Source organism: Chelonia mydas, chromosome 2 (assembly GCF_015237465.2).
Source record: "Chelonia mydas isolate rCheMyd1 chromosome 2, rCheMyd1.pri.v2, whole genome shotgun sequence".
NCBI classification, from domain to species: Eukaryota; Metazoa; Chordata; order Testudines; family Cheloniidae; genus Chelonia; species Chelonia mydas.
Window position 1 is genome coordinate 155982833 of NC_057850.1, and position 10850 is coordinate 155993682.

Genomic DNA, 10850 nt, shown 5'->3' on the forward strand with positions numbered 1-10850 from the left:
ATGATACTGCACTTGCCGGGAGCTATCATGGTTAGCGATGGCAACTCCAAGTGCATCCGCTGTCTTGGAGAGTTGAACATCCTGCAGAAGTGTAACTTCCATTTAGCCCTGAAATCTAGGGCCACATAGAACCAGAAGATCAAAATGGGTCTTCTTACCATGGAGCTCTCCCTTTGCCCCACGTCAGAACCAGGTCAGGATAATCCATCTGTATATTGGTTTCCAGACACATCTAGTGCCCCTTAAATCTTGGCCCATCACTTTCCCAAGAAAGGGAAGGCCTCAGAGACCTCTTAAAGCCCCAGGAAGAGGAGCTATGAATTTCTTTGTAGGGAGTCTGCTCCAAAGAGACCTCAGTCTCCTGCTAAATCAGTGGTCTCTGATTCATTGACTTCTAGATCCGGTCCTCTGCACAGGTGCTGGGGGGAGTGCTGCCGCACCCCCTGGCTTGAAGTGGTTTCCATCATATACAGGGTTTACCGTTTGGTTCAATGGCTCTCAGCACCTGCAGTGTACAAATTGGTCCAGCACCTCTGCTCTACTGTGGAGGCTGCAGGCTTCTCTGGTGGTGTTGGCAGCTGGAAAACCAAAAGCCTCCTCCAAGAGTGAGCAAACAGCTCTGAGTGAGCTTGGTACTGTCCAGTCATGACAGGGTCAGCAAAGAGAGAGATGCCTCCAGACTGGTTCCATCAGCTGCACCTCTGCCACTGGTGCTGCCCTTGTCAGGTCCACTGGTACCATAAAAATTAAATCATCTACCCCCAGTGCCCTCATCAGAACATTCTAAACCCTTGGTACCAACAACTTCCAGAGATACTGTCGCTTTAATACTGATGCGCCATTTGGGTACCACAAGAATTTCAGTACTTGAAGGACTTAACTGTAGTGGAGGAAACACAGACTCCATTGATCATGGACACTGAGAGTCCCTCGGTACTGAGGCTAGTTCTGTCTCTGGACTTCTGTTAATCACTTTTACCATTGGTTTCACCATTTTCAGTTGGGGCTCCTTCAATGTTCTGTGAGAAGGATGAAGGGAACTTTCACTTAGTCTATTCAGCCTCTTCAATCTTGGTATAGGGTTCTCTTACCCATCCTTATAGGAATCCTTGTTATGTAGGCCACAGAGATAGGGAGGAGTGCAGGAGAAGACATCACAAGTGGTGTGAACAACCCCCATCCTGAATGGATTCCCCTAATGGTCATACTAGGATCCTTGGACTGCTTACCATCAGCAATTTTCTAACTCTGAGAAGGAGACAGTCTCTACCAGCTCAGAGCATTCCCCGGCATGGGAGAGACATTTGAGGAACAGGAACCTAAAGCAGATGATGCTACTTCTCAAGCCAGTATTTCCTTGTCATCACCTGACAAAGCAATGATACCACCTCCTCTACCATTGATGGCCGGTGACTGTAAGCAGTTCCAAGACCTCAACAAATGCATGGCAGACTCCCTTCAGATGAGTCAGACTCTTGCATCAGAGAGGCCAAGGAGTCACAGCACAAGTGATTGGATGTCCTCCAATCAGCAACACAAAGCAAAGTCACCCTTCTGATTAACAAGGCCATCTTGGATCCTGCAAGGATGGTTTGGCAGACCCCAGCAACAGTGCTACCAACTTGCAAAAGGTGTGATAAGAAATACTATGTTCCCACCAAGGACTTTGAATTTTTGTTTTCCCATCTCTCTCTCCTAATTTTCTGGTTAAGGGGGCAGTAAATGAGCTTGGAAAACAGGATCATGCCAAGGTGACCGCAAATGACAAGGACGAGAAGCGTCTTGATCTTTTTGGATGGAAGTCATATTCATCAGCGACGATACAATTTTGGATAGATGATAACCCAGCACTCATGTTCAAATACAATCACATGAACTATGCAAAATTGAATGAATGTGTTCAGCACGTTCCTCTAGAACAAAGAGAGCAATTTCAAGCTGTCACTGCAGAAGGGCAGTTGTTAGCCTGGACATCCTTGGATACTGCAGACGCTGTAGCCTGTTTCACCTGAATGGTGGTAGTCATGCACTGGGCATCGTGCCTTCACTTGTCTGGTTTCCAAGCGACATCCAAAATATGGTGGAGGATCTTCCCTTTGATGGGCTTAAGTTGTTTTCGAAGAGCATGTACAAGTCCCTCCATATACTGAAATACTCCAGAGCCACACTGCAATCCCTGAAAATCTATACCCCTGCAAGAAGGAGATGGTTTAGTAAATTGCACACTGCCCAGAGACCCACTGAACCCCTAGAAAGAAGCATAGGTTCCAGAGAGAGAACCACAAATCCATCATCCTTGATTACGCAAAGTTTCATCATCAAAGCACCAGTTTTGATGAGCTGGTCAAGGATTTGAAGCCTCCTCACTCTTTAGCCTGCCAGCTACAACAGTTTGCCCACCTCCCGCCATTTGGAAATTGGCTCTCCCATTTCTGATATGCATGAAAGTGGATTACCACAGACAAATGGGTTTTGGAGATCCTTACACTGGGCTGTGCTATCCACTTCACAACCCCACTCCTTTCAACCACCCCTTCCCCATCCCTCTTCAGGGACCCCTCTCGTGAGTGCCTATTAAGACAGGAGATAAACTCCCTCCTTCACTTAGGAGTGATACAGCCTGTCCCAGCTCTACACAGGGGGAAGGGTTTCTACTCAAGGTACTTCCGAGTACCAAAGAGAAAAGGAGGGTGGAGACCAATTTTAGATCTAGGACTCCTAAGCAATTTGAGAAGTCCCAAAAATTCAGAATGGTGACTGTCAGCAATAATTCTTTCATTAGCCTCAGGTGATCAGCCTTCAGCCTACAAGTTGAATGTTTCCATATTTGATACACCCCACTCAGAGAAGATACTTGCATTTTGTGATGCGGGCATAGAGTTCATCTGTTCTGCAAAGGTACAGCAGGTGTTATTAAACAGCAGGAAGGAATCTATCTATAATGCTTACTTTCAGAAGTGGGAAAGATTTAGTTGTTGGTGTGAATACCAGCAAATTGTATCTGAATCTTCCTAACTTTTTTTACTTATCCCAGATTTCCTGAAACAACTGAAGGACACTAGATTATTTTATCAAATAGATTAAGATTGATCTGGCTGCAATATCCACCTTCCATTCTCAGTATTCTCTCACCCCACAACTGTAACAATCATTAAAGGACTGGTTTCAGAGTAGCAGCCGTGTTAGTCTGTATTCGCAAAAAGAAAAGGAGTACTTGTGGCACCTTAGAGACTAACAAATGTATTTGAGCATAAGCTTTCGTGAGCTACAGCTCACTTCATCGGATGCATTCAGTGGAAAATACAGTGGGGAGATTTATATACATAGAGAACATGAAACAATGGGTGTTACCATACACACTATAACCAGAGTGATCACTTAAGGTGAGCTATTACCAGCAAGAGAGCGGGGGACCTTTTGTAGTGATAGTCAAGGTGGGTCATTTCCAGCAGTTGACAAGCACGTCTGAGGAACAGTGGGGGGTGGGGGTGGGGGATAAACATGGGGAAATAGTTTTACTTTGTGTAATGACCCATCCACTCCCAGTCTCTATTCAAGCCTAAGTTAATTGTATCCAGTTTGCAAATTAATTCCAATTCAGCAGTCTCTCATTGGAGTCTGTTTTTGGAGTTTTTTTTGTTGAAGAATTGCAACTTTTAAGTCTGTAATTGAGTGACCAGAGAGATTGAAGTGTTCTCCAACTGGTTTTTGAATGTTATAATTCTTGATGTCTGATTTGTGTCCATTTATTCTTTTACGTAGAGACTGTCCAGTTTGACCAATGTACACAGCAGAGGGGCATTGCTGGCACATGATGGCATATATCACATTGGTAGATGTGCAGGCGAACGAGCCTCTGATAGCGTGGCTGATGTGATTAGGCCCTATGATGGTGTCCCCTGAGTAGATACGTGGACACAGTTGGCAAAGGGCTTTGTTGGAAGGATAGGTTCCTGGGTTAGCGGTTCTGTTGTGTGGTGTGTGGTTGCTGGTGAGTATTTGCTTCAGGTTGGGGGGCTGTCTGTAAGCAAGGACTGGCCTGTCTCCCAAGATCTGTGAGAGTGATGGGTCGTCCTTCAGGATAGGTTGTAGATCCTTGATGATGCATTGGAGAGGTTTTAGTTGGGGGCTGAAGGTGACTGCTAGTGGAGTTCTGTTATTTTCTTTGTTGGGCCTGTCCTGTAGTAGGTGACTTCTGGGTACTCTTCTGGCTCTGTCAATCTGTTTCTTCACTTCAGCAGGGGGGTACTGTAGTTGTAAGAATGCTTGATAGAGATCTTGTAGGTGTTTATCTCTGTCTGAGGGGTTGGAGCAAATGCGGTTGTATCGTAGGACTGTGGAACCTCTTCTCTCGAGTAAAAGTCCTCACTCTGGTCTGGGATCTAAATCTTGTTCTCAGAGCTCTCACAAGACCTCCTTTTGAACTATAGTGATCTGCTCATTATTATACCTGTCCATGAAGATGGCCTTTTAAATAGCCATTGCATTGGCTCAAAGAGTTGGGGAAATCGGGGCCTTGATGGTGGATCCTCCCTTTACAGTATTTTTCAAGGATAAAGTTTTCCTAAGTCCACATCCCAAATCCCTTCCTAAGATAGCTGAATTTAATCTGAACCAGACCATACATCTACTGATTCCTACCCCTTGCCAAAAAAATTTAAAAAATCACATAACTCGGGTCAGGAAGCTTTGTTTCATTCATTAGATGGCAGAAAAGAACTAGCTTTCTATCTCGATAGGCTCCCACTGTTTTGGAACTAGACTATTTGTCTCCATTGCAAAGAGATCTATAACTTCCACTATTTCTACCCAGAGGCTATCAAGGTGGATTCTAGAATGTATTATTGCTTAGTTGCCAATGCACAACCTTCTATTTAGAGTTTTGGGCCACTCCACTAGGTTGCAATCAACATCTGTGGCCTTAAGAACATTCCAGTACCAGAAATCTGCCGGGCTGTTACATGGTCTTCAATACATACTTTCTCCAAACACTATACATTGATCCTTATCTCTAGATTTGGTGTGGTAGTGGGCAGTACAGTTCTGTCTTCTGTACTAGACTTAATTCCAAAGCTCCCTCTTCCTGGGGATACTGCTCAGAAGGCATCTAAAGTGGAACACCCATAAGGATGCTACTTGAAGAAGAAGGAAAAGTTACTCATCCTGGGCAGTGACTGTAGTGTCCCTATGGGCACTCCACTTCTCAGTTTCCTCACCTTCTGCTTTGGGGTTTTCTTGGTGGGATTTCGCAGTAGAGAAGGAACTGTGGGCAGCTTACCAATGCACCCCTGTACTGCTTCAGTGTAGGGCTTGAGGATGTGTAGGCTGAACATACGCTGTTAATGAAAGTCTCTGATTGAAGGTGTATGGGGCACCTGAAGTGGAGCAAGCAGCCATAGGGGGACACATCTCGAAGAACTACAGTTACTGTGCAGGATGTGACCTTTTTTCCTCTGTGTCTGCTGAAAGTAGGACAAGAAATAATTGGTTTAATAGACAGAAAAGGAAATTTAGGTTAGATATTGGGGGGAAACATTTTAACCAGGGATAGTTAAGAATGGGAGCAGTTTACCAAGGGAGGTTGTGGAATCCCTGTCACTGGAGTTTTTTAAAACCAGGTTAGACAAATACTTGTTAGGGATGAGCTTGGTATACTTAGTCCTGCCAAGGAGGCTGGACTAGATGACCGCACTTTAACTTTCCTTTGAAACCTTCCCTTCAGGCAAAACATTCAGTCTGGTTTAATATATGGGTGCTGGTGACCTGTACAGGAGGTCAGCTCAGATGATGATGTGGTCCTGTCTGGCCCTAAACTCTGACATTGTTTTAAACATTCTTCTATGATATGACAACCACTGAAGTCTTCATAAACCAGCAACAAGAATTAACATGGCTTCCTTCTTCTATGGTGCATATATATTGTGACAAAGCTCTGTCCTTGCCTCCATGGGTCCCGCGTTTCCTGGCGGATTTCACTCGCCTCAGAGGCTCACCGTGACCCTGCACGTAACCCTTCTCTCTCTAGAGTCAAGGGTCACAGTCTACTGAGCCATTTTCATCATAAGCCAGCGAGGTAGGTGAGAAGTTATCCTTCCTTGCACAGTCTCTGTTGTCTCCCAGTCTCAGTGATTAATCAGGGGGCAAAGGTGGGGTGGGGGAGCCCAGGCTCACCTCTACTCCGGGCTCCAGCCCAGGGACCCTAATATCAGCTATGGTAGCTGACCTTTTAGAAACATGACATGTACAATTCCCTGGGCTACTTCCCCAACAGCAGCCCTCACTTCCTCAAGCTCCACTTCACCCTTACCTCAGGGCCTCCTTCCTTGTGCCTGATATGGTGTGTACTACTCAGCCTGTCCAACAGCACAACTTCCTTCCACAGCTCCTGACATGCACACCCACCTGACTGACTGGGAGGCTTTTAACTAGTTTCAGGCAGCCCCTGATTGGCTTCAGGTGTCCCAATCAACCTAGCCTTCTCCCTGCCTTCTGGAAAGTTCTTAATTGGCCCCACGTGTCTTAATTGACCTGCAGCAGCTGCCATTTCACTTATCCTGGTACCAGAGATTTGTTTAGCCTGGAGCTAATATATCTATTTCCCACTACATTTCTATAGCCATCTGGCCTTGTCCCGTCACAATATATATGTGCATATGCAGAGCCAGCTGACTGTCCATTGGTGTGCGCATGCAAAGTATGTTTTTGAAACATTTAATACAATTAACACTCGTCAGATGATCAAATGGCCCATCTGACAATGCCCTCCCAAATGTTAGGTTTCTACCACTGAGACACTAGTTTTTTTTTTAAATGCCAAAAGTGTGTAAATGCAGTTCCCCCACCACCTCATTATCTTAATTCTCAAAATTGGCTGGACCACTACTACTCAACTTGCAAAGAAAATTTTGCTCTTGGGCTTGAGAACAAATGTGCCGAATGCCAGCCTCGTATTGTTAACCCGGTACAGATTATTTCAACAGGGAGCTATAGATTTAAAAACAACCCCCCACAACTACACATCCGTTCCCCCTCACGTATCTATCACCGGGGGTGATTGACACTCTACAAACACTAAGGAGGCAGGTATAAGGTACAAACAGAATAAGAATTTATTTAACAGGACTCCCAACAGGAATAATAAACAAGATATATACAATACAAAGCACTTGGCTGTTAACCCCACAGGTGGGCTTGTAGCCAAGAACCCCAAAATAACACAGATATACAAATAAACCAAAGAGATCAATACATGACCATGTCTGATGCTTTTACAGAAGAAGGACCACACATAGGTTCAGGAGCACAGCCAGGAGACAGGCACACAACCACAGGAACAACACAAGGGACCAGGAACGACGATACCACAGGATCAGGAACAACAGGTAAGCAGGACTTCTCTTGACTCGTCGTCTTGGCTAGGACACAATAGGCACTGGGCTGCCCCGCGGCAGACAGTGCTGTGCGCATGGTCCTTAAATAGAGTCTTGTGTCCAGGCAGATTACACAGATCACATGACCCTGTTCCCGCCTTGAATAGAAAAGGACATGAACTGGCAAACAAGAAGGAGTAACAATATGGAGGGCAATCCACAACTTAGGCAAACAAAATGGCAAATTGGAAAATTAACCATAGAGTATGTAAAAGATGAACGAAGTTCTAGACAACTGGAAATGACCCTTTGCAATGGAAATGTTTACACAGTTTTCACTATAGGCATCGGCGCTAGACGAGAACAAAAATTAAAGCTAGTGAGCCAAATTGAACGATAGTGCAAATGTATGCAGGCCTATCAATGGGAGTTGCCTGCTTACACCAGGGCTGAATTTGATCCATTGGTCTTGATTGGCTTGAAATAGCAACACTCCTTTGCACAGCTGAAGCAATAAACATTCTATTCTGTGAAGATCAGGATCAGCTAGAAAACTTTCAAAAATTGCTTTGCAGGGTAAATGTCACAGATGGTTTGTTGAATTATTTAAAAAATGAATTCACAGGCAGCAGTGACCTTTCTCTCTGTTCCACGCATATTACTGCTCTTTATGCTCCTATTGGGTCTTTCATGTGCTGGCCTGTAAAAAGAATTAACAGTAAATTTTAATAGAGGAGGCACCTACAATTCAGTGGAAGTGCAGTGCTGCCACTTCTGGAGGGGGAAAAGGGAATCCAAACAGATGAGAACCTGGAATCGGTGGTTACCACTCCCATTTTCATCACAACTTCCTGCTGCAAAGACCCACCCATCGGATTCTATAGCTTTTCCAGAAGACTCTCCATGTATTATTAATAAATCATTTTACAGAACACCAAACAGTAGCTTTCCTGGGGTTCAATCTTGAGAGTTTACTGAGCACCTGGAGCGGCGCCCACTGTACATTGGAGTTGAGGATGCTCAGCACCTTCAGGATTGGCCTCAGATTCTGGAGGATGAAATCTCTGCTCTCATCCTGTCCTGACTGTCCCTGCTGGAATGGCCTGATACCAGCAGAGGAAGAGAACTATGCTGCCCCAGACACTCAAGACACTGAAATGACAAACCACTGTGTCTGTCCTTCTCTGGTAAACGGGGCTCATCACATCTTAATCTCTGCATCTAGCGCATTTCATACTTTGAGCTGCACGTGCTCCTGCAGGAACCTACGTATTCAAATTAGAAACTACTAAGCCCCCTTAATGGACAGATTGTGAACAGCTCAGCTTTCGTCTAGAGGACAACCTTTCGTCCTGGCTCAAAATGCAGCTGGCTAAGCATCAGCTTCAGTTTGTGAGACGTGGTGTCAGAGGTGGAGCAAGCTCCCCTGCCAAACGAGTCAGAGAGTCTGTAGAAACATGCACAATAGCTATAAGAATGTTAACGCCGGCTGAGAGATCTGATGAGCTGAAGCCCAAAGTGCTTTAAAAAGGTTCCTCATCTTGCATCACTTGTATTGCAACATCCTTCTCTCCGGCCTTGACATGCGACCTTGACCCACCCGTATCCATTCCCAGTAGCGCTGCAACAGTCATTTTCCTAGCCCATTTCTTTAATCACATCACTCCTCAGTTTGTATCCCTCCATTGGCTCCCCTTGCTCTACCAGAGCAAATGTTAGCGTCTTGTCCTCACTTTCAAGGCCCATCTCCACCGTGCCTATAGTCCAGAGGTGGGCAAATTACAGCCTGCGGGCCACATCCGGCCTGCAGGACCATTCTGCCTGGCCCCTGAGCCTCCTGGCTGGTGAGGTTAGCCCCCGGCCCTCCCCTGCTATCCCCTCTCCCACACAGTTATGCCGCTGCACGGGTAGCCCAGCTTGCGCCCACCAACCTCCCAGGCTTTCCAATAAGCCTGTCCTGCTGCTCTGAGCGGCATGGGAGGGGGGAGTTGGATAAGGGGCAGGACGTCTCAGGGGGTGCAGTCAGGGGATAGGGGTCGGGGCAGTTGGGACAAGGAACATTGGATAGAGGGTGGGGTTTCAGGGGGTCGTTAGAGGCGGGGGGGTCCAGGGAGAGTGTGGTCGGGGGGGACAAGGAGCAGGGGGGGTTGGATGGGTCGGCGGTTCTGAGGGGGGGCAGTCAGGGGGCAGGAAGTGGGAGGGGTCAGATGGGGGGGCAGGGGCCAGGCTGTTTGGGGGGGCACAGCCTTCCCTACCCGGCCCTCCATACCATTTCGCAACTCCGATGTGGCCCTTGGGGCAAAAAGTTTGCCCACCCCCGCTATAGTCTCTCATTTAGCATTGAGAATCCCCCCGGCCCACGCTCTGCCAAATTCCAAAATGTATATATAGAAAACCCTACCTAACCAAGAGCAGTAGAAGAAGCACTGAAGCTCTTAGACCTGCTCCGTGGATTCCTCCAAGAACACTATATTCAAAACATCTTCTCCCTCCAAATGGTGGTTGTCAGACAACCGGCAAAACACCAAGAATCAAGGAAGTAAAGTTTAGCTTCAGAGGTGGAAAACACAGTCTGTTCATACTTAACTCCAAGGACTTTTTGCAGGTCCATGCCACTGTTTGAACATCGGCCGAAGTGGCAGCAGTACACAGACACCCACCTTACAGCTTTATATTGTTTGTACTTTTTGAAGTCTGCTCAGCTTGGATGACAGTGAACCTGAACTGGTTGGCTTCACTTTTCATTTACAGTCACTTTCATTTTCTGCTTTGCTTGCGCCAGCACAAAGCGGTCGTTTCAGTTTCTTCCCTTTTTTGACAATTAAAAAATGGCATGAAAATTTCTCTGTATGTGAGGGTTTATGGAATTTTTTTAAGCAAAACTTAAAATCTGTGGATCTAAATTACCAGACAGTGTCAAGGGAAACAATTCTCTTTTTTTAATTAAAACAATTTTTCATTTGTTTTCACTTCACCTTTCCCCTCACTGTACTCCTCACCGTACTCTTTCCATTCTGAATCTGACTCCTGGCGCTTACCATGAGGCGAAGAGACAGTCCAGTAAAACGCATCAGGAGCAGAATATAAACTTTGATTGTCTTGTGGCACAATCCCCCCCCTCCTTGCTGCCATGTATAGGTATGTTAATCTGTTTAAAAACAAAAATGTCTGAGTACAAAGGATGGGTTTTTTTTTCTCATTTTCACTAAAGTGAAAAAGCAAAATGAAATTGTTTCGGATTAAAATCCAGATGTGTTCACATAGTTATAGTAAGTATAATTCTACAGCAGAAAGGCAGTTGGAGAATAACCTTCCTGTTACTTACAAATGGTGCATAGGCATAAACTGATATGCTCATGTGATGCAAGAGCTGGATGCTCAGGGTAAGGGTGCATTTATTATAAATTTACCTGTAATCTGTTCAGTTATTAGCTAATCAATATTCTGAATACAGATGGGCTGACAAGGCAGTGTTCTGAT

At 45.6% G+C, this 10850-nt stretch overlaps 1 long non-coding RNA gene across 1 annotated transcript; it reads right to left on the reverse strand.

The window, feature by feature from the left end:
* Positions 1-7086: 7086 nt before the first annotated feature.
* On the reverse strand, positions 7087-10083 carry LOC119565511. Its single transcript, XR_005224183.1, has 2 exons — positions 9772-10083; positions 7087-8070 (listed from the first exon to the last, which is right to left on the reverse strand). It is a non-coding gene; the product is annotated as an uncharacterized LOC119565511 (long non-coding RNA).
* Positions 10084-10850: the final 767 nt, after the last annotated feature.